The sequence below is a fragment of the Pongo pygmaeus genome, chromosome 14 (genome assembly GCF_028885625.2).
Source record: "Pongo pygmaeus isolate AG05252 chromosome 14, NHGRI_mPonPyg2-v2.0_pri, whole genome shotgun sequence".
Lineage (NCBI taxonomy): Eukaryota > Metazoa > Chordata > Mammalia > Primates > Hominidae > Pongo > Pongo pygmaeus.
The window spans coordinates 118,909,082-118,931,962 of NC_072387.2; the positions used below are offsets into that span (position 1 = coordinate 118,909,082).

General features: G+C 38.8%; 1 protein-coding gene across 4 annotated transcripts in view; it reads left to right on the plus strand.

Moving 5' to 3' along the window:
* The window catches only part of MYO16 (myosin XVI), a 719,880-nt gene that overhangs the window by 443,743 nt on the left and 253,256 nt on the right, over nt 1-22,881 (plus strand). The window lies entirely within an intron of this gene.

The window sequence follows — 22,881 nt, forward strand, 5'->3', positions numbered from 1 at the left end:
TTATATATGGTGAAAGATAGAGGTCCATTGTAATTTTTCTGAATATGGCTAGCCAGCTATCCCCACACTGTTTATTGAATTGGGAGTCCTTTCTCCATTGTTTACTTTTGCTGACTTTGTTGAGATTAGATGATGGTGGGTAAGTGGCTATTTTCTGGGCTCTATTCTGTTCCATTGGTCTATGTGTCTGTTTTTGTACCAGTACCATAATGTTTGGGTTACTCTAGCCTTAGAGTATGAACTTGGGTAATGTGATGCTTCTGGCTTTGTTCTTTTTGTTAGCATTGCTTTGGCTATTCGTGCTCTCTTTTTTGTTTCATATGAATTTTAAACAGTTTTTTCCAATTCCGTAAAAAGTGACATTGGTCGTTTAATAGGAATAGAATTGAATCTGTTGGTTGTTTGGGGCAGTATGGTCATTTTAATGATATTGATTCTTCTAATCTATGAGCATGGAATGTTTTCCCATTTGTTTGTGTCATCTGTAATTCCTTTTAGCAGTGTTTTGTAGTTACCCTTGGAGAGATCTTTCACCTCCTTGGTTATACATATTCCTAGGTATTTGCATGTGGCATTTGTAAATGAGATTGCACTCTTGATTTGGCTCTCTGCTTGAACATTATTGGTGTATAGGGATGCTACAGATTTTTCTACATAACTTTCATATCCTGAAACTTTGCTAAAGTCTATCATTTATCAGTTTCAGGAGCCTTTTGGTGGAGTCTTCAGGGTTTTCAAGGCGTAGAATCAAATTGTCAATAAAGAGAGGAAGTTTGACTTCTTCTTTTTCAACTTGAATGCCTTTTCTTTCTCTTCCCTGATTTCTCTGGCTACGACTTCTGGGACTATGAAGTCCTAGTGAATAGAAGTGTTGAGAGTGGGCATCATTGGCTTGTTCCAGTTCTTCCAACTTTTGCCTGTTCAGTACGATGTTGGCTGTAGGTTTGTCATAGATGGCTCTTATTATTTTGAAGTGTTTTCCTTTGATGCCTAGTTTCTTGAGGGGTTTTTTTTTTTATCATGAAGGGATGTTGGATTTTTATCAGAAACTTTTTTTCACATCTATTGAGATGATTATATAATTTTTGTTTTTAATTCTGTTTATGTGGTGAGCCACATTTATTGATTTTTGTATATTGAACCAAATTTTCATCCAAGGAATGAAGCTTATTTGATCACGGTGAATTAACTTTTTGATGTACTGTTGAATTTGTTTTGCTAGTATTTCTTTGAGATTTTTGTGTCTATGTTCATCAGGGATATTGGCTATAGTTTCCTTCCCTCCTTCCTTCCTTCCTTCCTTCCTTCTTTCCTTCCTTTCTCTGTCTCTCTCTCTCTTTCTTTCTTTCTAAAATTCTGTCTTTGCCTGCTTTTGTTATCAGGGTGCTGCTGACTTTGTAGAATGAATTAGAAAGAAGTCCTTCCTCGACAATTTTTTCTATAGTTTCATTAGAATTGATACCAGCTCTTCTTTGTATTTTGTGTGGTAAAAATTTGCTGTGAATAAGTCTGGTCCAGAGCTTTTTTTGGTTGGTAGATTTTTTATTATAGATTTAATTTCAGAAGTTGGTATTGGTCTGTTCAGTGTTTCAGTTTCTCCCTGATTCAATGTTGGGTGATTGTATGTTTCCAAGAATTTTTCTATTTCCTCTAGATTTTCTAGTTTGTGCGCATAGAGCTATTTATAACAGTCTGTGAGGATCATTTGTATTTCTGTAGGAGTGGTTATAATGCCTTCTTTGTCCTTTTTTTACTGTTACTGGTTTAAAATCTGTTTTATCTAATATAAGAATAGTGATCCCTGCTTTTTGTTTTGTTTTGCTTTATTTTCCATTTGTCTGGTAGATCTTTCTGCCACCCTTTACTTTGATTCTATAGCTGTTTTTACATGTGAGGTGGATCTCTTAAAGACAGTAGATGGATGGGTCTTGTGTTTTTATACAACTTGCCACTCTGTGCCTTTTAAATTTTTACATTTAAGAGTGTAAATTGTGTTTAGACTATTTATATTCAAGGTTAATATTGATATGTGAGGTTTTAATCCTGTCATGAAGCTGTTAGCTCTATCTATGCTTTGCCATTTCTATTGTGTTCTTGCTTTATAGTGTCTGTGAGCTATGTACTTAAGTGTGTTTTTGTGGTATCAGGTATTGTTCTTTTGTCTGCATGTTTAGAACTCCCTTAAGGGTCTCTTATAAGGCTGGCCTATGTGTAATGAATTCCCTTAATGCTTGCTTGTCTGAAAAATATTTTATTTCCCCTTTGCTAATGAAGCTTAATTGGGCAGGATATGAAATTTTTGTTTGGAATTTCTTTTCTTTAAAAATGCTGAAAACAGACCCCCAGTTTTTCCTGGCTTGTAAAGTTTCTGCTGAGAAGTCTGCCATTAGCCTGATGGGGTTCCCCCTTTGTATATGATCTGCTTTTTTTTTTTTTTTCTCTCTCTCTCTAGCTGGCTTTCAGATTTCTTTTTTCTTTAGTATTGATTTTGGATAGTCTGGTAACTATATGCCTTGGTGTTGTTCATTTTGTATAATATCTCACAGGTTTTCTCTAGATTTCTTGTATCTAGATGTCCACCTGTCTAGCCAAATTAAGGAATTTTTCTTGAATTATTCCTTCAAATATATTTTTCGACTTGTTTACTTTATATTCTTTTCTTTCAGAAATGCCAGTAATTCATAGGTTTGGTTGGTTTACGTAATCCCATATTTCTCAAAGACTTTGCTCATTTTTTAAAATTCTTTTTAAATTTTTGTCAGCTGTGTTAGCTCAAAAGACTGGCTTTCAAGCTCTGAAATTATTCTGCTTGCTTCAATCTATTGATAAAGCTTTCAGTTGTATTTTGACTTTCCTTAAGTAAGCTTTTAAATTTCAGAACCTCTGATACTCTGATTGATTTTAGAATCTCTGATTGATTTCTTTAAGATGTTTATCTCATCTTTCATTTCCTTGATTGTTTTGGAAATTTCTTTGTGTTGATTTTCAACCTTGTCTTGGGTCTCAATAAGCTTCCTTACAATCCATGCTTTGAATTCTTTACCTGTCATTTCTGACTTTCCATTTTTGTTAGGGACCATTGATGGAGAGCTAACACAATCCTTTGGTGGTGTCACTACATTCAGATTTGTTATGACAACAGAATTATTGCAGTGGTTTCTTCTGATGTGGAAAAATTGGCACTTCTAATTTTTGTAATTATTTTTATGCATGTGTTTTTTTCCTTTCCCTATAATGTTGTTGCTGTTAAGTATTATTATTATTATTATTGTGTTTTCTTTTCCTCTCCCTTTTCCCCCTCTCTAGGGGTGTGACTGTAGAGAATGTTGGGTACAGTATTTTGGCTTTGCCTCTATACACCTATGCACTTTTTTTTGGCAGGTTTTATGCTGAACTTTGCAGTTCATCCTATAAGCCTGTAGCTGGTGCTTATAGCTAAGAGCTGTCTGAGGCCAACATGACTGCATATATACTTGCTTATTGTTTGCTGGCTGAAGCTCTCTGTTGCCTCAGGCACTGGGCTGATCCATGGAATGCGCAGTGGTCTAAGCTCACTGCTCAGCCCTGGGGGTCAGGAGCCAGGAAAGGCTGGACTGGGCAGTTCCACCCACAGGTCCCCTCTTGGCAGGCACAAACCCCAATGCTAAGGGAGAATCCAGTGGATGGCCACCAAGTGCTCAGTGCCTAGACGTAGAGCTGGGAAACCACCTAGCCCCCAAGTTCTCTTCAGAGAGATGTGGGGGTGGCCTAACCTCCTACTCCAGGAGAGTAGGTGCTCCAGATGCCTGGAGATCTGCCTGGGCATGGAGCAGAGAGGGACCCCCTGCATGAAGATCTCTGAACAGGCATTCTTCAGGCAAGCAGGTGCTGTGAATGCCTAAAGATCAGCCTGGGCATGGAGCAGAGAGGATCTCACTGCACCACGATCTATGTTCAGGTAAGGTGCGACAGCTCAGACTGCTGAAGCAGGTGAATGAGTGTTCCAAATGTCCAGAGATCTGCCTGTGCATAGAGCAGAGAGAGCCTTGCTGCACCACAATCTCAGGGGAGTAGGCTGGTGAACCCATCAATGGCACATACAGATCAGATCCAGGTCACCAGGCTGACCATGGCTGTAAGACTCACCGCTCAGGAGAAACTTCAGCTGTAGCAGCTCCACTCTTGCCCCAGGCCTGTGGAGAGAGCACAAAGCACCTACTACTAAGGTACTTTTCACAGTTGTGGCTGTGGAGGCCCCTACCTCACTCCAGAGCAGGCTCTCCAATCTCAGGCCCAAGACTAATATGCCTGCACAGCCACAGTGCAAGGTTGTTAAAGAATGGCTGCCTTTGTAGGTGCCTGGATTAAAAATGGCATCCTGCTCCCAGTCCTGGGTCTGGGAAACGTCTGAGTTTTTCCCAGCATCTTTTCCTCAGAGCATCTTTCCAAGCCTCTCCGCCAGGTAACTCTCCGAGTTAACTTCAGGGCTTGGGAAAAACAAAGTGCTCTCCCTCGGCCAGGGTTGCTGGGGTCCCCGGTGGAAAGGGGAGTCACAGAGGGATATTTTCTGCCTCTCTCACGCACTGGGGCTTCGCTCACTTTTATTAGTCACATGCCATCACTGAGGCTGTTTGCTGGTATCCTCCTCTCCAGGATTTGGGGTGTCTTCACAATTCTGCTAGATTCCTGTTTTCCTTCCTGAATTAAAATGGGGTTTTAATTAGGTTGATCTTTCTGTACTGTCTTGCCGTTTCCAGGTGGCTGAGGCACGCTGAATGCCTCCAGTGTGTCATCTTGGAAATAAAAATTTAAATTTTATTACAGCTAAATATTTTAATAAATTCTAACCACTTTTCTTCTTGAGAATATTATTAGAGATAATAATAACAAAACATATTCCTAATGTCTCTAATTCAGAGTTTTAGCTATTAAACAGATGAACACATTTATCAGAGAAAAGTACAGAAAACATCAATATCAATATAAGACACTGGGTGGTACTACCCATAGTGTTGTCATACTATCATAGGTGATGCATCATATATAATATATACACACACACACACACACACACACATACACTTCATATAATATATTATCTTTACTGTATCTGTGTGTGTGATATCTAAGTAGAGGAGAATTTGTCCTAGGCATGTTGCAATATCTCACCTGGTTAAATATTTCTTGGTAAACAGAACAACATGCAATAATGACTGATTATTTTTCTTAATTGTCTCTTACACCAAATACATTACCATGGTAAAATAATTCACATATTGTACCTGTAAACTCTCTTCATGAAATTTCTGCTTGCTGATAATCTTAGAAAAATAAAAATTTAAAGGGACCCTAAACACAAAGAACAGCAGAGAACACTTAGTAATTGAGAAGCTAAGAGGACAAGATCCAGATATCACATCGAGTAGCTCTTCAGTGAGCCCTGGGAGATAAGATAAAATTCAGGTATTTTGGCCTATGTTGCCCAATAGGATGCTTCCTATTTCTCATAAGGAAGATTATTTGTACTATGTTCTGCTAAATGTGGGCCACTTCCCTGTCACATTTGTGTGACAGGGAACCTCCCTGGGTCCCCTGTTCTAATAACAATTGACTTGATCAGAAACTCTCTATGTGCATTCCAGTTAGTAATGGAGTAAAATGTTAACAATTCTGCAAATGCACTTACTCTCATCAGCACATTTTCTAAGGGGCTTTATGATCTTGGGAATTCTTCAAACATATTAACACAGTCCCTTATCTAAGGGAAGTCCATTTAGAAGTAACACAGACACTTAGAGTAAATGTGCTTATAATAATAATTATATTATGTAATATGGAGAAAAAAATAGTCAAACAATAGTGTTACTATTTGAAACAATAGATGAAGGATTAAAAAGCAAGTCTTTAATCACAGAAGAGTTAAATGAAGTACCAGCCACACTATCACAATCAACTATCAAATGCAGGCCTGTTAGCCTCTCTGGTATTCTCTGAAAGTGCAGAATTGTATATACGATACTGCAAATACAAAACACATTATATTTGTGCCAATTAATGCACAAAATAGTTTACTGTATGTATGCATAATTAAATTAACTCTAAGGCATTTAAGAAAATTCAAAGTCAATTAAACAAAACAAAATTTGCTTTGAGTCAAGGAGTATAATGTGTCTGTAGTAACCAAAGCAGCAAAATATGTTAATTTTTAATTAATTTGAACTTTCATTGCTGCAGTGAGGTTTTCACACCAACAACAAAAACGATTGAGCCACAGGCTGGAAAAGCTCAGCATGCCCCAGCTTCCCAGGGAGAAGCTGCTCTGGGCAAGGCCTTCTGTGCCCGATGAGTGGTTTTGGTAGAATCTGAAAGAGCATGAATCCATTTCCAGTAAGAAGCAGACAGACAGGAGAGGTCACTGGGAGTCAGTTTCAGGAGACAGATCCAGGGGATGCTGACACTGACATTAGCCTTCTACCAGGGGCCTGCTTCCTGCCACGCCCCAAAGCCTTCTGGAGTGAAGACGGATCCTACCCCATGGAATAAAATCAACCCAACAAGAATGAGCTATTAAAGTGCATGAAGGGCTTTGGGAGGCCCAAGCGGGTGGACCATCTGAGGTCAGGAGTTCAAGACCAACCTGGCCAACATGGTGAAACCCCGTCTCTACTAAAAATACAAAAATTAGCTGGGCGTGGTGGTATGCACCTGTAATCCCAGCTAACTGGGAGGCTGAGGCACGAGAATCACTTGAACCTGGGAGGCAGAAGTTGTAGTGAGCCAAAATCAAACCACTGCACTCCAGCCTAGGTGACAGAGCGAGACTGAGTCTCAAAAAAAAAAAAAAAAAAAGATAAAAGAAAAAAGAAAGTGCATGAAGGGGCCAGAAAATGGCTATGGCTCTCCATTTGCTCCTTTGTTTTCTTACAGAGTTTTCCTGAAACATTGATTCAAACAAGAGAAATACTCTTTCGTGTTTGTTGTTGGTGTGAAAACCTCACTGCAGCAATGAAAGTTCAAATTAATTAAAAATTAACATGTTTTGCTGCTTTGGTTACTACAGATACATTATACTCCTTGACTCAAAGCAAATTTTTTGTTTAATTGACTTTGAATTTTCTTAAATGTCTTAGAGTTAATTCAATTATGCATACATACAGTAAACTATTTTGTGGATTAATTGGCACAAATATAATGTGTTTTGTATTTGCAGTATAGTATATACAATTCTGCACTTCCAGAGAATACCAGAGAGGCTAACAGGCCTGCATTTGATAGTTGATTGTGATAGTGTGGCTGGTACTTCATTTAACTCTTCTGTGATTAAAGACTTGCTTTTTAATCCTTCATCTATTGTTTCAAACAGTAATCCTATTGTTTGACTATTTTTTCTCCATATTGCATAATATAATTATTATTACAAGCACATTTACTCTAAGCATCTGTGTTACTTCTAAATGGACTTCCCTTAGACAAGGGATTGTGTTAATAATGTTTGAAGAATTCCCAAGATCATAAAGCCCCTTAGAAAATGTGCTAATGAGAGTAAGTGCATTTGCAGAATTGTTAACATTTTACTCCATTACTAACTGGAATGCACCTAGAGAGTTTCTGATCAAGTCAATTGTTATTAGAACAGGCAGCAGCATTTCAGTGTTTAAAAAAAATTCATATTTTAAATATTAGTTTGCCTTTTTTGAATTAATAATTAAATGATCATTGATATTGTGCATATCACTATTCTGTATAATATATAATAAAATGTGGTATATGTATATCTTACTGTAATTTCATCTTTACAGATCTGTTCCCTTGGCTGATTTGTTTGATGTCTCTGGATAAGCAGAGTCTCATTCCTCTTTGAATTCCCCAATAATCTCAGTTCTTGGCACGTGTAGAAACACAGTATTTGTGTTTCCTTGACTGAGGACTTACTATGTTAAATCAGCAGTTTATAACAAAACCACAAAACACTGTCTGTCACAAGTATACAATTTGTTCAAGTCGATTTTTATAAAGCTAATCCGCTTCCCTCAAGCAGCTTGGAGTACTACAGCCATTATCTCTATTCTGGCAATTTCCAGTCTAAAATTTAACATCTCCTATGAGTAACAGGAGGGTAGGAACCTTGCTTTATTCAGGTCTAGGACTCCAGTAAGGAAGCATGATTGGTATCAAATTAAACATTTATAAAGAAATAAATTGGTGAATAAGAAACACTTGAATTTGCTGTGATGATAAGAATGTCCATCTAACGAAAGAAATGAATATTCTGGCCCAAAAGAGGAAAGGTATGAAACATTTCTGGAAGTACCCATTGCCCAAACATAAACACTGTATTTTTACCTTTACACACTAGGAAAATTAATTGGTGGTTGATAAACTGGTGCCTTTAACGTGCTGCTTTAACTACAAGAATATTGTTTACCAGGACCACATCCTTATTACATACAGTTTTTGCTGAAATGCAAAATGAGTTATGTAACATTTCATTAGACCCTACGACGAGTTCCTGATCTAGATCATTATATGGATGTAGTACTTTTGTTTAAGTGTGATATCATCAACATTTTAAAAATGTCAAATGGAACTTGTTTCCTCTTTTTTTTTTTTTTAATTTTTTTTGAGACGGAGTCTCGCTTTGTCGCCCAGGCTGGAGTGCAGTGACACGATCTCGGCTCGCTGCAACCCCTGCCTCCCGGGTTCAAGCTATTCTCCTGCCTCAGCCTCCCAAGTAGCTGAGATTACAGGCGTGAGTCACCACACCCAGCTAATTTAGTATTTTTAGTAGAGACGAGGTTTCACCATGTTGGCCAGGCTGGTCTCAAACTCCTGACCTCAAGTGATCCACCTGCCTCAGCCTCCCAAAGTGCTGGGATTACAGGCGTGAGCCACCATGCCTGGCTAATTTTTTTATTTTTAGTAGATATGGGGTTTCACCGTGTTAGCCAGAATGGTCTCAATCTCCTGACCTCGTGATCCGCCCGCCTCGGCCTCCCAGAGTGCTGGGATTACAGGCGTGAACCACCGCCGCCGGCTTTGTTTCCTCTTTAGCTAAAATGTGTCATTGATTCCAGTTAGTGGTGATTTCAGTTTCCGCAGGAAGAGATGTCCTCTCTGAAAATGGAACTTAGTGGGAAGTGAGAAGGACATTTAGAACAGTTGCGTTAGCAAATCAGCTGATCAGGGTTCCAGCCCCGAATAATCCGAACACAGCACAGCACATGAGGCTGAACTGTACTACAGGGTATTGTACTTCTGACTCTGTCTTGTCTAGATTTCTTCTTTCTCTGCTGTGACCACATATAGAGTTAATGCTTTTGAGCAGTGCTTGTTGTAAGAACATTCTTCTGGGAGATTAAAAAATATATATATATTAGATTAGAGCAAAAGCAATTGCAGTTTTTGTCATTACTTTTAATTACTTTTGCACCAACCTAATAGTAATAAAAGAAAGTAGCCCACCTTATTCTTAAATAAAACTTTTTAGGATCACCTGTTAAGATTGAAGAGGAAAAGGGAAAAAGGGAAGGGCACTCTCAACTGCATTTGATAATGACAACATTAAGACTACTTTCTCACTTTATTAGTTCATTTGTGTAATTTAATTTCCACCCCCACTTTAAGTTTTTAATTCCCTAACAAATCAGAAGTAAATGTCTACTGATATAAATCTTGCTAATTTAGTTTTTATTTTCATAAACGTTGAGATTTGTTGTTAACTGTTTGAAGTATTTGATACCTTAAATATAAGTATTGAAGTTAAGGCATTAAAAGCAGAAAATTGGGCAGAAAGATAGTATGAGAGCGATTACTAAAGAATAATGTCTAAAGAGCCTACAATATCATAATTCCATTTCAATTTATTTCTAAGGAAATATATACTTTCACATGTTTTAAAATTGAAGATAAATTTGTCAGAGATGAAACACCTGAGTTTAATCATATTTTCCTTATAACACTTTTATTAGCATTTTTAATGGGTGTAATTGGTTTAGACAACTGTAGAGTTATTTTCTAAATAGAAACAATATTGAAAAATGGCGGTAGTAATAGTAAATGAGTAACCCAGTTTTTGCTAGGTCATAATATTGCATCATTTCCTAAGTGCGTGAGAAAGATATAACAGAATGCTAATTATTTCTCTGAGTCAACAAACATATTAAACCCAGTATAGTCATGCCTGCTTGTCTTGAAGTTTCCATAATCCATCTTTTGTAAAACAGGTTTTAAATATTTTGTATTGATTCAGTATCTTTCTGTGTAACTGATTGCTTCACAATATTTTTGTGTAACTTCGATTTCTCACACTAACATCTCTAAATCAGAATATTACATCTCTAAATCAGAATATTGGAGCTGAAGCACATCAGTCCAAACTTTACTGATAATTAGTTTCAGAATTTTTCACTTTCCATTAATTTTTTAATGTAAATGTATGATGACATTTAGACAATGTGATTGGGTCTTTCTGGAAAATTTCTTTAATGTAGAAGTGATTGTGACCTGAAAGCACAATTCGTGGCCAGGGACCACTTATTTGGAGAGTTATTCATTATTTGAACTTTGTTATTTCATAACTAGTATTTCTTATTGAAAATATGTAGCATATAAGTAATCACAACAATGGTTCTGAAACACATCCTTGACTAGAAATTATTTTAAAAATAGGAGCCAATCCTATGTAATAGAACATTAGGTGTCAAAATGGAACCCACATTTCTATTCTTTTTTATCTTGACTTATTAGGATTAACTATAATTAACTAGGCATTTTTACTCAGCTTTTACATTTAGCAGAAAAGAAAATTTAGATTATTTAGTTTTATTCACTTTATGAATCTGTTCTGAAATAGCCAGATCCAATATCCTATTACTGATGTCATTTAGTTACATACATTTTTTTGGATAAGTTTACCTTAGTAGGTACAGCCTATATTTGAATACGTTTTCGTGGTTGAAAAGAAATCTTCCTCAATTTTCCTTTTAAAGATTGTCTATAGAGTATACACGTTTTACTCATTTTAAGTTCTTCATTAAAATCTCAATTTTAATGAATCTTTAAAGCTGGAGGTGCTGATGTTTCTAATTAACATGTCAGAAAGGTTTTTAGCGTGCTTCCCCCATGATACCCTGAAGCCAGACTTCTGAGCTGTGTACCTGGAATGTGCGTCTGTGTGCCTGGGGGTAGACATGCCATTTTTTGAAGATAAAATGTGCTGTTTGTCTAATTATCTTATCAGTAAAGGCAATCAGACTAAGTAAGTGGAGTATTTAAATTTCTGTTTGTCACTATTTTATTGTATCTCCATCCCTTCCCTCCTCCCCATTTTGTCATACTTCCTTCCAGAGCCTCTCTGATCAATATTTGTATGTTTGTTTCTTATACTAAACTCTCTTTACTAGATAACCTTTCCTAATACATTCTTAGTTAAGAGTATTTGTTTCTTTTGATTTTGGCAAAAAAAAAAAAAAAAGGGGGTTGACTTTTATGGCATAAATTTTTCACTTATTTTGACAACCTTTGACCAAAGGAAACGAGTAGAGCTGGTATTCACTATGGACTTATCAGCCAGCTATGTATGGCACTTCCAGATATACTGGGAACCTATTGGGTAAAAATGTAACCCACTAGGTATACATATGGAAACTTTGAAATGGAAACTTCCAGGTGTATATAAACCTTCTGTACACCCAATATTAATTTAAATTTTATGAGAATCCACCAGGAATTTTAAGGCATGATCTTTATCCGTAAACAAGTTCATGACATTTAATTTTTTGTTAAATAGGAGCTATTAAATATTTAAATGTATGAATAAGTGAAATGCGGAGAAGAGAATGTATTGGTCAGGGTTCTCCAGAAAAACAGAGCCAATAGCCAAGAGGGTATGGATCTATACAGAGATAGAGATGGATTTTTTTTTAATTGAGATATAGTCTCGCTCTGTCACCCAGGCTTGAGTGCAGTGGCAGGATCACAGCTCACTGTAGCCCCAGCCTCCTGGCCCAAGTGATCCTCCCACCTCAGCCTCCCAAATAGCAGTTACTACAGTTACAGGCCACTATGCCCAGCTAATTTTTGTGTTTCATGTAGAGACTGGGTAATTAAAATTTTCTTTTAGTCCTGCTAAGCTGAAAGAGGTTGCTTGATACATCTGTGGGTTACATTCAGCACGATGTTGTTCACACCATACTTTATCAGCATTTGATGAAGGTCAGGGGTGGGCCCAGATGAACTTGCCTAAGAATACCTTTGTCAGTAGTAACTATCTGTACATGGTCATGTGTCTGAATCAAATAAACTATAATATTTGCATATTACTGAAGTTTTGGTGAAGATGCCTATGTTAGTCGGTATTTAAGACACAGGGTTGAGTTGAAGTTTATCCTTCCTGTTGGTGCTGTGGACATGGCCTTACACATGCTTTCTGCTCACCTTCTACCCTGAGGAGGACTTCAGCACCTGTTCAGCCTCGCCTGCGGCATATTTCTGTGTGCATGCATGCTGTCCTCTTCCTGTACAGAACCCTCCCTAGGCTGAGGATGTCTTGGTGTGAGTTAGAGAAAGTTCTGCCCACCTCTCCCTCCAGTCAGAGGCAGCTCCCCAGGCCTTGACTTGTTAAACTAATCCTACCAACTTCAAGGCCAGGCCAACCCACACTTTCTGAGCAAAAACGTATTTTTCTCTCCATTTCACAACTTCACTCATTGAAATATCAGCAGCTCTGGGTGTGTGTTTCTGGCTGTGTTTATGCTGGGCACAATACTCAGGGATGAGTTCAGGCTGGGGTCAGCCCCTTAACCGTTGTCCAGGGCCTTCTGTGCAAGACACAGCCACCCTGTCTGTCTCCACCCGCCGGCTCTCCCAACTAGACGTTTCCAAGAAACAAATAATTGGCCATACGATCATTCACTATGTGTAAGGTGGCAAGAGGTTTGAATTTGTTTCACCAGATGTTTTGAAATATTTCAACTGACTAAAAAAATATGGATGAACTATTCTGGGAATGTCACAAGACCCAAAGACTTTCTGAATGTGTAATTTGTTAAAAGGATTCTGTTCTTTTCCTGAATTTATTAGATTCTGTTCTTTTTCTGGAGACCACTGACAAGATTTTCTCTTTCCAAACAAAACAGTTTGTGACTCATATATTAATACTTTCCAGGTGGAGATTTATGTATCTGAACGCATGGTTAATAAAAAGTTGTACTCATATTCCTTGAGGAGGGGGAGACTTAAAATTTAAAATTAGTTAATATGTTTCAGATAGTTCGAAAACAATACAGAAAAGAATTTCTGTTTTAGGAGCAAAGTGAAGGCGGATGGGCAAAAAGCAGCACTTGGCCATCATCATTAGCAAAGTGCGTCTTTATTGAACCAACTGTTTAATTTTGCCTTATTTGGCTTCTGTTTATATATTAAACATCACCAAGTAAAAGATAGCTCTGCCCACAATAGAGAAGACACTGTTCCTTTGTATTCGCACAGAAGATAAAAAAACTGAGCAACACATTGTGTTTGTACTCTGTGAGTCTCTGACTTGGTGAATGGACTAAACAAGTTTGTTTTTAAGTAGAAACATTTTTATTTATACTTGAACCTTGAATCCCAGCATGCCTTGGGTACACAAGTAGGCACACAAGGATTGCTTCATGCGCACTGATCTCTGCGCCTGCTGAGCGGGGCCACACCTGCACCCTGGAGACACAGCAGGTGCGGCAACAGGGAGAGCACACAGGCCTTTGAAGTTTCATGGGGATGTTTTTGGCAAACAGTCAATGTTTGTATTTGATCTTCAAATCATATCTATTCCCACTCCTTAGAGTGATGCTGCATGCTGGATGGTAACATTTTTTGTCTGTGCCTCCACATAGCACTTCTTGAAAGAAATCTCCAGTGTGGACTCCTCTGTTCAAAAGGAAAACCCTCCTGTGATTTAGTCCTTGGCTTAATCTTACTTATGCGTTCTCAGGTGACACAAGAAACTTATTCCAGGACTAGTTTTACTTTGCCTCAAAGCAAAAGTATTAGCACACACACCCACACTCACACCTCACACCTCACATATATATACAGATTATTTTGGCTATGTTACGGACTCACTTTGGAAGACGTAGCATCAGCCTGCTCTTTGTTGTCAGGACAATAAACAAATTGTCTAAATGGATGAGTTAATTAGAAACAGCACATAGTCAACAGTTGTTGTTACTGACTTATTTTCAATAAATTTAACTTGAAAATCATTTCTTGTCCAAAGCACAGGTCGAATTTTATACAATTGTAACACATATTCATCTGGTTTGCCACTGTTTCTTCTGTAAGAACGAAGATAACTGTATTGCTGGAGAAGGTGTGCTTTTTTCATACTGATTGATAAAATTTTAATTTAGAAACTTAGTCTAAAGAAGGCACCATCAGGCATTGTGAAAAAGGGGAGTGGGAAGAACCAAGGAGCTTAAAAAGCAAAAGATCTCCTAAAACTAGTGAGTTCAGCAATTGACAGGGTATGAGATCAGTGCACAAAATCAATCACATATATTAATCATTATGTATTAACAGTGAACGTGTGAAAACTGCAATTTAAAACATAACACCCTTTCCAATTTCTCCAGGAAAATTAAATACTTAAGTATACACTTAACAAAACATGTACAGAATCTGGAGGCTGAAAATGAAAAAAAATACCAATGAAAGAAAAAGAGACTCATAATGTTCATTCATTGGAAGATTCAATATAGTGAAAATGCCAATCATCCCTAAGGTGATTTATAGGTTTAGCATAATTCCTGTTAAAATCTTAACAATATTAAGACACATATGGAAGCTTATTCTAAAATTTGTATGTAAAGGCACAGAACTTCTAATAGCTAAAAAAAATAAATAATGCAAAAGAAGAATAAAATCAGAGGAACTACTCTACCCATATTAAGGCCTACCATGCAGCTAGAGTAATCCAGACATTATGGTATTGGTAGACAGACAGACACAAAGATCAAAAGAAGAGAAGGGAGAATACAGAAATAGACTCACACAAATATACTCACGCACCAAAAGGTGATTTTTTGATGAACATACAAAACAATCGAGTGGAGGAAAGATCAACTTCAACAAAAGGTGCTGGACAACTGGGCATCCATAGGCAAAACAAGCAAAAAAAAAAATAGTAAAGCACAGCCAAAATCTCACATATTATGGAAAAAATCAAGATGACCAGAGACCTAAATGTAAAGCATAAAGCAATACAATTTTTAGGGAACAAAAGAAGGAAATATTTGGGATCCATGACTAGGCAAAAAGAACTTAAGCTTGACATCAAAATCATAATCCACATTAGGAAAAATTGATAAATTATATGACATCAAAATTTTAAACTCTTATTCAGAAGACTTCATTAAAAATATTATAAGACAAGGTTCAGGCTGGGAGAAAATATTGCAACCTTCATGTCCAACAAAGGACTAATATTTAGAATATATAAACAGCACTCCAAATTAACAGTAGGAAAATAAAAATTGTTCTAGTCCAATTAGAAATGGGCAAAAGACATGAAGAGATATTTCACCAAATATGAATATATGGATAGCACATAAGCATGTGAAAAGGTGTTGAGTGTTATTAACCACTAGATAAATGCACATTAAAACCCTGATAAGATACCACCACATACCTATCACAACAGCTCATGAAAAAAAATTGTGACAGCATCAAATGCTGGAGAGGATGTGAAGAAACTCACTGCCCCCTGCATTGCTGGTGGGAATGTAAAATAGTGTACAGCTGTGCTAGAAAAGAGTTTGACAGTTTCTTATAAAACTATAGATGCAACTACCCTATGACCCAGGTATTGCACTTCTCAGCATCCAACCAAGAGAAATGAAGGTGTATGTTTACATAAACACCTCTATGTAAATGTTCATAGTAGCCTTATTCATAAAAGCCCCACTAGAATCACTCTAGATGTTTCTCAGACGGCTAAGTAGCTAGACACACTGCCGTGTGTTAACACTGGAATACTGCTCAGTAGCAGAGTGGAACAGTTTAGCCATACACAGCATGAATCCACAGAAAACTGTGCTCCCAGTTTTTGATTCATAGTTTGGTAGAACTTCCTTATTTTTCCCTTTAGAAAAATTTTTATTGAGAACTTTATAAACTTGATAACAGATGTAGGGATGATTTAAAAGCATTACCTTCCTCAAAACATTTTGTTTGTTTTTTACTTGAAGTTCTGGGATACATGTGCAGAGCTTCTTTTTCTTATGGTTATGCATAATACTTTTTGATATTTAGAAAGACTGGGGAATATGGAAAAGAACAAAAAAGAAGAAAATGATTGGTATGCACCACGAACACCTGTCTTGGAGAAACCCCTATAGATAGGTGCTCAGATTCTTCCAGCTGCTGTCTATTCCTTCCTTTTAGTTGCACTTGGTTTTCTTGGGACTCTTGTGGCTAGCTTATAGGGAGACAGAAAAAATGCCAAAACCTCATGATATGAAGTTAATCAATGGAAAGTGAATTATGCATCAACCTAGAGGCCGTGGAGAGCTGGGAGCAGTGGGCATCTGATGATGAGCACTGTGAGGGCAAAGGCTGTGGGGTTGGCTGGACGCCTTCCCCAGGGCCTGTATTTTCCCCAGGATGTCCCTGCCAATTAAATACCTGTTGAAATTATGCTATTAAGTGGCACTTTTCACTGCAATTATGACTTTTATGTGATTTGACACTTTAAGAACATAGAAGTTTATTTTTCCTAGAATTTTCTGTAAGGAGAAATAACCATGCAATTATTATTTAACCAAATAATAATTTGTTAAAATTTGGAGAGAAGAAATGAACAGTATATAAATTAATAAACAGTGGCGATGTAGACAGATTTCTGGTGAGGAAAGATATTGACTAGTCTCCTTCAGTTGCCAACTCAACCCAACACTTAAGGTCAAGACACCTCTTCACTGCTTAAAAAATATAACTATAGGCCTGGCGTGGTGGCACATGCCTGTAATCCCAGCACTTTGGGAGGCTGAGGCAAGCCGGATCACCTGAGGTCAGGAGTTTGAGACTAGCCTTGCCAACATGGCAAAATGCTGTCACTACTAAAACAATACAAAAATTAGCCGGACGTGGTGGCGGGCGCCTGTAGTCCCAGCCACTCCACTCAGGAGGCCGAGACAGGAGAATCCCTTGAATCTGGGAGGCGGAGGTTGCAGTGAGCCGAGATCATGACATTGCACTCCAGCCTGGGCAAAACGAGTGGGACTCCATCTCAATAAATAAATAAATAAATACAACTATATATAGTTGATATCAATGTTATTAAAATTTCTATGGAATTGGAATACCAAATTTCTACAGTGTTTTTATCCCTTTTCTGTAAATGAAATGTAGGAGGCTTTAGGGATTGCTGACTTTCAGGAGAGGCGGAACAGAAAGACCTCGGTGCGTCCCATCTGCCTTGCAGGAAACTCCTAAGCTTGAGAGACACTGGGCTCAGGGGCAGGACGGGGGTGTGTTGGTTCGCTGATGACTGGCTTCACAACTTTAAAGAAACTTCAGTGCCCTTATTTCTGAAATATGTAAAATAATGGCTCCTTTTGTGAATTGTTGTGGAGACTAATGGAGGAAGTGCCTCAAAAACACCCACTGGAGAATTTGGCCCATGAGTATCAAGAAATATTAGTTCCCGTCGCCTTTCCCTTTGAGTGGAATTAAACAGTATTAATCCATCTGTAGTTTTTATTCCTGTATAGCACCAATGTTAACAGTCTTCTACCCTGTGATAGAAACAACAGCCAGAATATTCCCTTGATCTGCCAATCTTTTAAAAACAAAACAGCAATTACTCTTTACAAATGCTCTCTGAAATTTCTGACTCTGCACATGGAGATATCTAGATACTGCCAGTGTTCCAAGTTCCAAAGAGGATAAGAAAATAGGCTTAAGCTATAGATATGCGATTTTGACTCATAGAAGAATAATATAGAAGACACTGAATATTAAGTTAAAGGGTCTGAATGCTAGAGGTTATGTGACCATAAATCAATAAGGGGGCAAAATTGGAAACTCTCAGATGAAACCCTTGCTTTGATTTATCTAGGATGGTTCTCAACCACTGTGTTGAGATTAGTGGGATAACATCTGTGGAGCTGAAGCGAGTCCACTGGCCACTGGGAAGTCCATGACCCATTACCCACCGTTATTCTTACCTATTTCAAACTGTTAAAAAAAAAAAAAAAAAAAAAAAGTCTGGGAATGCCACTGTAACATTGCATCAATGATTGTCAGCTTTCAGGCGATTCACCTCAGTATACAACAGCCAAGTGTGAACTATGATCTTTTCCTTTTACCTATTTGTTACTTTTATCTGTCTGAGGAGTATAGAAAAACATATTTTTTGGTTTAAGATGATTAAAATTTTTCAAAATGTTTATTTTACTTGGCGCAGTTGTTTATTTGATTAAGAGCTTCATTAATGACAGAGTACCTTGACTAAAATTGCCCGCATAGGCAAGATACAGTCGTTCCGGGAAATGCTCATATTCTGTACATGCATTGCAACCTGAGTGTAGGAGGCATACCACATGCAATATCTCATTTGTCATTCACAAAATCACTGTGAACTAGAAATGGAGAATTTTTAAATCTATTTTTAATATATTTTTACTGTTTTACAGACAATAAAGATTTAAATGTTTTGAGTTTGTTTTTTTTTTTTTTAGAAATTGTCAAATAGTACTTAAATATGTCTCCAGATTCTTCGTTTCCATATTTTACCATGCATATTTTCCAAGTTTTTTTGCCCTTATGTGAGATTTCATGATGGAGTGATGTCAAAGGGAAAATTAGTATTTTTAATCTCCAAAAAATAAACATGTAGTTTTTTTATTCCCATTTTAAGATATAGTTTTGCTGATAATTAAGAACCTCATTTCTAGTGAAATCATCCTAGATGCTTTTGAATAGTGGGAGAAGTTTAAGCATTGTATAAAAGGCATTGTGTTTTTTTCTTCGTCTTTATGACAAGTTTTCTGGCTACAGAGGAAAATGCTCACAACCAAGCTGAAGGCATCTTTCCTGCCATCAGGCAAACTGCCTTTTCAAATTGTCTGTTTTGAATTGGTTTCCACCTGACCCACTACCTAGTTAACAAACCTGTCTGCAACTACCAGGATTTCTTCACAGGACTTTGTCTACCCAGAATTTAACTGAAATAAACATGCCGCTGTATTCACACTTTCTCATGGAGCAGGTCATAGCTGCTGTAATTCTAAGCTAAAAAGTAAAATAAAATGGAGGACGGGGAGGTTTAAAGAAATACTTAAGCTAGCCGGTGCAGGGCTGCAGGGAGCTTGCTAATTGATTACTTATCAAGAATTGTAAAAGAATTTTTTTTTTTGCCTATTTGAATCTAATGAAAACAGGAGCCAATTGTTATTTGCAAGACAAGTGGCCCCTCAATGGATTATTAACCTGTGCAATGATCAAGTAAGTCAGAAAAAAAGAGAATGTCAGGAAGATGCATAGAAACCTGCTGCGAGGACCGGAAGTATGGAGAGGGGTTACAGTTTTTATCATTAAAACCTGCTGTGAGGACCAGAAGTATGGAGAGGGGTTACAGTTTTTATCATTAAGATTTATCACTAGGGCCAGAGTGTGGTGGCTCACACCTGTAATTCCAGCACTTTGGGAGGCCAAGGCATGCAGACTGCTTGAGATCAGGAGTTCAAGACCAGCCTGGACAACATGGCAAGACCCTGTCTCTACTAAAAATACAAGGAATTAGCCAGGCGTGGCGACATGTGCTTGTGATCCCAGCTATTCGGGAGGCTGAGGTGGGAGGATCGCTTGTGCCTGTGAGGCAGAGCTGCAATGAGTTGAGATCACACCATGCCCTCCAGCCTGGGGACAGAGCAAGACCCTGTATAATACTAATACTAATACTAATACTAACACTAATACTACTAATAATAAAGATTTATCGCTAAAGATTTATAGATTGCAGACAAAAAGACCCTCTGACCATGGTAAGCCAATTTCTTACTGAAATCATTGCCCTTGACCTTTTCCTGTTCCACTGCCCCAAACCCCAGCTTGCTCATCCTCCATCAGGCATTTGAGGAGCCCTAGAAGTAACACCACCCCAGGAGCTGGTCTCCACCGCCACCTGGGCACGGCATCCCGCAGCATCAGCTGAGCTCCTGCTGCTCCCTGCTCCGCAGCTGTGTCCTTTCTCCGCAGCAAATGTCTTAGGTTCCCACGACCTTCACCTAGTCATCGAGACCTCCAACCTCTTTCTCTCCTGGAAAAACCAAAGCCACAACCATTGGTTGCCCTCCTCCCCTGAGATGGCACCAGCCTTCAGGGTCATATTTGTCACCTTACCTGTGTCATCCTAGAAAGTCAGGTCATTTCTGCAGTGAGAGGCAGACCCTCCCTGTGCACCAACTCCACATCCTCTCCTTACCTCATCCATTTCCCCCTCTTCAGTATTTTCCGCAGCTCCTTTTCTTGAAGTCTTTTATGCGGTTTTTTGGTGCTTCTATCTCAGCAGATTCATATTCCATAGTCTCTCCCACACCCCACTCCAGCCCCTAGATTGTTCTTGCACCGTCAGCCAAGATTGAGGAAAAAGAAGTTCTCACAGACCCAGCTCACATGGCCACCACGGTCTGCTTCTCCCTTTCAATTCCAGGAAACATTCCCTTTGTCAAGGGCATACTTTCCTTGCTTCTGGGGTCTCTTTTCCGTCACTATCATTCAGTCTTAAAGTTACCTTCTCCAATCAGGTGCAGTGGCTCATGTCTGTAATCCCAGCATTTTGGAAGGCCGAGGCGGGTGGATCACGAGGTAAGGAGTTCGACCAGCCTGGCCAAGGTGGTGAAACCTCGTCTCTACTAAAAATACAAAAATTAGCCGGGTGCGGTGGCGGGCGCCTGTAATCCCAGCTACCCGGGAGGCTGAGGCAGGGAAATTGCTTGAACCCGGGAGGTGAAGGTTGCAGTGAGCCAAGATTGCCCCACTGCACTCCAGCCTGGGCAACAGAGGGAGATTCCATCTCAAAACTAAACAAAACAAAACGAAACAAAAACACCTTCTCCTTTTGTTTTAATGACTCAGATTTTTTGTAACATTCTTACTCTGTCCTGGACACTCCATTCTTTCCTCAGCCCTAATTCCAGCATCTCATTTTGGGTCAGCTCCTCCACTCCCACGGTTTTACCCTTCTGCATGTTGATGACTTCCGGATCCTATTCTCTAGTGTTTTCCTGAATTCCAGATCTTTATGGCTATTATTTCTTGGGACTACATTTAAACTTTAACAAGTAGTTTAAAATCAATGTGTCTAATATCAAATATAAGACTTTATCTCTCCAGAAACCTATTCCTCCTTTTGAGAATGTTTTCCAGTTGAATGGACCCGCAATCCACCCTGTTTTCCCAGACAGAGACTTGCTACTCATCATGAGCTCTCTGCTTTCCACCTCCCCGTGCCCAGTTCACCCCCTTGTACTGCCAGCTCTGCCTCCTCCCTTCTCCTTTCCCCATACATCCTCTTCTTCACCACTGCTGGCCCCTCACTGGGCCACATGCTCCCCTTACTTGCCTTACCTCTTTCCAGGTAATCTTGCCCTGGGCTACCAGGATATTCTTTCCAAGGCGCCAACCTGATCATGCCACTTCTTTGTTGCAAGGCCCTCAGAGCTGCCCGTCACTTCCAAGACATGACAAACTCTTTTTTTTCAAGCTGTACAAAGCCCTGGCTACTTCTCCAATCTCATCAATCTTTGCTCATCTCACCGTGGGCTCCAGATTTGCACACATGGATATATTTTCCCTGTATACATCATGCTTGACCAATTCTTTCTGCTTTGTACATGTTCTAATTATTCCAGGTATAACCTGAAAGCCTGGGAGTTGCTTGGCAAATTCTTACATGGCAACTCTTGGAACCACAGCCTGCTTTTCCCCACTGTGTTTCCTCATTGTCTACTTCTGGTTGCAGCCCCTTCCTGCACACTTACACCTAGAGTCTATCTCTCTGATTCTACCTCCCTTATCTGTGCCCCTGGATAGTTTATTTTGCTGTTGCTGAGTCTTTTTCCTTCATATTCTCAGCTGCTTGGTATTGCTTGTATTAGATAGGTGATTCATACATGTTTGTTGAGGGAAAGGAGTAAATCAATGGCGTGATCAACCATCTCATTATTGAAAAGTACCAACAAGGAAAAATAATAACTTACTATAAATTAGGCATCGTTAGTTCAAATATTAATTACAAATCATATGATAGAACCTGTTGAATTTTTGTATGAAATTCATGAGTCATGGCCAGGTGCGGTGGCTCACGCCTGTAATCCCAGCACTTTGGGAGGCCAACGTGGGCGGATCACGAGGTCAGGAGTTTGAGACCAGCCTGAACAACATGGTGAAACCCTGTCTCTACTAAAAATACAAAAATTAGCCGGGCGTGGTGGCACGCACCTGTAATCCCAGCTACTCAAGAGGTTGAGGCAGGAGAAACGCTTTTACCTGGGAGGTGGAGGTTGCACTGAGCCAAGACTGTGCCACTGTGCTCCAGCCTGGGTGACAAGAGTGAAACTCCATCTCAAAAAAAAAAAAAAAAAAAAAAAAAAACCATGAATCACTTGTGACCTTCTCCTGTCACAAGGAAAGGTGCAGCTAAGATGAGAACCGAGTAAAGCAATGTAAATATGTCCTGGTACAACAAGAACTAATGTTTTCCTTTCCTGAGACATCATGTGCTGTGATGCACCAAATGCTTTGAAAACACGTGGGGATACCATGTCCAGGCGATTCCCATCATTTTAGAGATCAAATACGGCAGAAGTGACTTTTAACCACAGAAGTCTGACCGGAAGCCAGGCGATAACGTTACGCACC